The sequence below is a fragment of the Pteronotus mesoamericanus genome, unplaced genomic scaffold (assembly GCF_021234165.1).
Source record: "Pteronotus mesoamericanus isolate MK-2021 breed Mesoamerican mustached bat unplaced genomic scaffold, CSHL_Meso_final contig_173, whole genome shotgun sequence".
NCBI classification, from domain to species: Eukaryota; Metazoa; Chordata; class Mammalia; order Chiroptera; family Mormoopidae; genus Pteronotus; species Pteronotus mesoamericanus.
The window spans coordinates 5,286,716-5,291,678 of record NW_026555072.1 but is presented as its reverse complement, the minus strand read 5'-3'; the positions used below and the strand labels follow the sequence as shown (position 1 = coordinate 5,291,678).

General features: G+C 38.3%; 1 pseudogene; it reads right to left on the bottom strand.

Moving 5' to 3' along the window:
* Positions 1-886: 886 nt before the first annotated feature.
* Positions 887-1,010, bottom strand: LOC129065310 (uncharacterized; annotated as a pseudogene).
* Between the last annotated feature and the right edge of the window lie 3,953 nt (positions 1,011-4,963).

The window sequence follows — 4,963 nt, the reverse complement described above, 5'->3', positions numbered from 1 at the left end:
TCTTGTGTTCAGCAATCCTGCTAAACTTTTTTACTAATTCTTAGATTTTCTATCTAGACAAATAATGTTGTCTCTAAATGACAGCACCACGTCTCCCTTGGCAATCTATGCTTCCTAATTACTTTCCCTTTCTTGTTTCATTGGTTAAGACTGTAATGCAATTTGGAATAGATATCATTATAATGGGCATATTTGCCTTGTTTAAAAAAAAGTTAATTCTTCTTAAATTTTACCATTAAATAGAAAGTTTGCTGTAGGTTTATTCAAGTTAAGGACATTACCTTATATTCCCAGTTTGCTCTAAGCTTCAATCCTGAATCAGTGCTGAATTTTATCACATGCCTTTTCTGTCTACTAACAGGAACATATAGTTCTAATTCACTCTCTTAATGTGGTGAATGCTGTTGATAAAATTTTCTTATTCTGGACAATACTTGCACTCCTGGCATAAACTCTTCCTAGCCATAATATATTACTTTTTTAATGCAGGGTTACAGTAAAGTTGCTATTATTTTATTTAGGATCTTTGAATCTACAATTAGATGGAAGATTTGTCTATGATTTTTCTTATACCTCATAAAGAATGTGGTGACTTTCTCTATTCTCTGATACAGCTTGCATAAAATTAATTTTGGGGATTCCACAAAAGTCACCTGTAAAACTACCTTAACCTGGGACTTTGGTGGGAGAAGATATATTTTATTAACAATTAAATTACTATTTATTGTAAATAGTCTGCTCAAGTTTTCTATTTCATCTTGAATCAACTTTGGATATCTATCTATCTATCATATATATATATATATATATCTCTTAAATTACACATTTTATACGTTCTTTAATTTATTGGCACAAACTTATTAATAGTATTATCTTCTTTTATAAAAAATGTTCCAAGTCCCATTGTCACCACTGCAATAATTACTGTGATAGAAACATAACTTGTGTCTCAATGTAGCCACATTAATAATTTCTGGACACCAGAAAAACAGTCCAGCCAAGATGGAGGTGTAGGTAGAAATGTTTCTCTTCCTTACACAACCAAAAGGATGATAACAACTAATTTAAAAACAAACAATGAGTACTGCCAGAAAATCAATCTGCACAGAACTCTGACAACCAAGGAGTTAAAAAAATACTCATCCAGATGGGTAGGAGGGGTGGAGATGGACAGCTGGGCAGAGAAGACCCTTGACAAGGCAGCAGACTGCACACATGAGATGGGAGCTGGCTGACTGAGAAACTAAAGACTCAAAACCTCTGGCTGTAAAATTCTGTGGGAGCTGTGAAGGTGGGAAAAACTCCCAGTCTCACAGGATAGTTTGTTGGAGAAGCCCATGGCGTCCTCAAATGTACATATACCCACCCACCTGGGAATCAGCACCTAAGGGCACAATCAACTTGTGGGAAGCGAGGGAAGTGATGGAAAGTGGGACTAGAATGAAGTGAGTGAGTGGAATTGTTCCCTCTCTGATTCCTCCCCCTCAGACAGTGCCACAACACAGTGATGTGAGTTGCCCCACCCTGGCAAATACCTAAAGCTCCACCCCTTAAAACATAACAGATGTGCTGAGACAAAGAAATATGGCCCAAATGAAAGAATAGATCAAAACTCCAGAAAAAGATCTAAGCGATGAAGAGATAGACAACCTACCAGATGCAGAGTTCAAAACATTGGTAACCAGGATGCTCACAGAATTGTTTGAACTGGGTTGTAAAATGAAGAAAGAAATGAAGGCTATAAAAAGTGAAAAACAGGAGAATATACACAGAACCAACAGTGAAGGAAAGGAAACTGGGACTCAGATTAACACCTTGGAACAAAAGGAAGAAATAAACATCCAACTGGAACAGAATGAAGAAACAATAATTCAAAAAATGGGGAGAGGCTTAGGAACCTCTGGGGCAACTTTAAATGCTCCAACATCTGAATCATAGGGGTGTCAGAAGGAGAAGAAGAGCAAGAAATTGAAAACTTATTTGAACAAATAATGAAGGAAAACTTCCCTAATCTGGCCAAGGAAATAGATTTCCAGGAAGTCCAGGAAACCCAGAGTCCCAAAGAAGTTGGACCAAAGGGAGCACACCATAATTACCAAGACACATCATAATTACATTCCCCAAGATTAATGATAAGGAGAGAATCTTAAAAGCAGCAAGAGAAAAGGAAACAGTTACCTACAAAGGAGTTCCCATAAGATTATCAGCTGATTTTCAAGAGAAACCTTGCAGGCAAGAAGGGGCTGGAAAGAAGTATTCAAAGTCATGAAAGACAAGGACCCACATCCAAGATGACTCTATCCAGCAAAACTATAATTTAGAATGGAAAGGCAGATAAAGTGCTTCCCAGATAAGGTCAAGTTAAAGGAGTTCATCATCATCAAGCCCTTATTATATGAAATGTTAAAGGAACTTACCTAATAAATACAAGATCAAAACTATGAACAGTAAAATGACAACAAATTCACAACAGTCAACAATGGAATCTAAAAAAACAAACAAACAAACCTAAAAACAAACTAAGCAAACAACCATAACAGGAAGAGAATCACAAAAATGGGGATCACATGGAGGGTTACCAGTGGGGAGGGAAACGGGGACAATAGGGGATAAAGTACAGGGAATAAGTAGTATAAATAGTAGGTACATTATAGACAAGGAGAGGTTAAGAATAGTATAGGCAATGGAGAAGCCAAAGAACTTATATGTATGACCCATGGACATGGACTAAGGAGGAGGGGAATGCTGGTGGGTGGGTGGGGTGCAAGGCAGAGGGGGAGAAAAAAATTGGGACAGCTGTAATAGCATAATCAATAAAATATACTTAAAAAGTAATTTCTGGACACCAGTATTAGTTTCTTATTTTTAAATTTCTACAGTCACTTAATAATTACTTTTTATTCTGAATTTTCTTTTACTTATTTTTTTCTTGACCGGACTTGTTAGAGTTTTTTTTTTTTTTAATTTGTGAAAAAAGATTTCCATAAGTGTTCTGCATAAAAATATTGTGTTTTTTTCCTGGAAATTTATTTTGTTATTTTAATAATCTTTATTATTGTTGTTTTGGCTCTGCTATTGTTCTTTTCTAATTTAAAAACTAATATCTGCTTAACACTTAAAAATTTCAAATATAAGTGATGTGTTGAATGTAGCAAGTGACATATTTATTATTAGCTTTAAAACATGATCTTACATTACATACTGTTTTACCACTTGCTCTTAACCTTATTTGATTTTTTTCAAACAAATATATTTTACTTAGAGCCATGTAATTATTAGCCTAATGGCAGCAATTTATATATTTGTTTATTTATGTATTTATTTATTTTTATTTTAAACACTTTACTGTGTTAAATGAATTTAATGCTCATGAAAACTATATCAGGCAGACTGTCATTATCATCATTTTACAGACAAGAAAACTGAGCTGCAGAGCAGTTAAGACACATAGCCACTTAGGGACAGTCTTTTGATTCCAGTAGGGGAGAGGGAAGAAGCACCAAGGTTGCTGGGGATGGCCCTGAATGAGCACATGGTGTCCTTGCAGAGTGGATCTTTATGGCCTTGGACTCCATTTTCCTTGGCATCTTGTACGTGTACTGGGATCCATTATACTGCCTAGGGGAGGCTGAGGACAAAAAGGACCAGGGCCAGGGGTTGTTGGCATTGAGAAGACTGTGGGTCTGGCCTAGCACCCTGAGCAGGAACCCATTACACTCAGGCTCCCCTGTTCCCTCAGACTTCATCATGGTCATGGCTGTGCTGGACTTCATGCTCATGCAGCTCAATTCCCACTCCTTCAAGTGCACCATCTACAACCAGATCTTCAAGGTCTTCAAGAGCAGATGAACCCCGAGAGTCAATCAGGCCATGGCTGCTCACCCTGGTACAGCAAAGGGTGAGGGACACAGGCCTGCATGCCTAAGGAATGTGCTGTAACCTATTCATGGGACAGGAGAGAAGTAGACTGCAGACTTCAGTCAGCTTCTACTAAGTCTCCTGCTACCTACTAGGATCAATCTCTTCATTTTCTACAGAGGGGTTGGGACTGTCCCAAGTCACTAGCAAATGAGGGATCTCCTGCTTTTAGTGTCAGCTCTGGTTGCTGACACAACCCTCACTGAATCAGCTTCCCCTTCAACATCTGCCCACAGCTCCCTAACCAGCCTCCAGGAAGTGACCAGAACCCTAGCAGAGACCCTGGAAATAGGCTCCTGTGAGCCTGGCATGGTCCTGAGCAGCCAATCTTGTTCTCTGGTGCCCCAGGCATTGTTCCCCTAATCTGACCCGAAGCACTTCCAGAACACCATCTTCATCCTCTTCACCTTGCTCACACTGGCCAACTGGTCCCTCACCTACCTGGACAGCGGCATCCAGGGTAAGGCAAGCCCCAGGCTGACTGGAGAGCCAGAAGCTGGTTAAGTGGACAGACCCTGTGGGATATGTTACTCCATCTGCAAAGTGGGCTTCTGAGAGTAGCAAGAACTAACAGCTCAAGCAACTCCCTCTCACCTAGGAACCTGGAACATTAACAATAGCAATTTAAACCTAAACAAAATTAATGAATTTTCTAACTGTTACTTTGACTGCAGACATTAACCTACCTTTTGCCATATACATTACTTTCAAGGTAAAACTTGCCTGTAAAAATTTAATTTTGCTCTTTTAACTTGCAGGCATGTATATTAAATACTTATATTTTTGGAATTGGCTTAATAACAGCTCACATTCACTCTTTACTATATTGGTTTTGAATTTAATCAATTTTGTTTTTAAAGTAATTACTTTGTTTTTATCTTTAAAATATTTGGGTTTCTCTTTTGGATTTTAGAAACCCAGTATACTCTCCATGTACATCTGTCCTAGCTTCTCCAGAGCAAGGGCCTCAAATCTTCCTGTTTATGAGTCTCAAGCCTCAGGAACAGTGCCTGGACTAGGACAACAACATTACTGATAATCACCA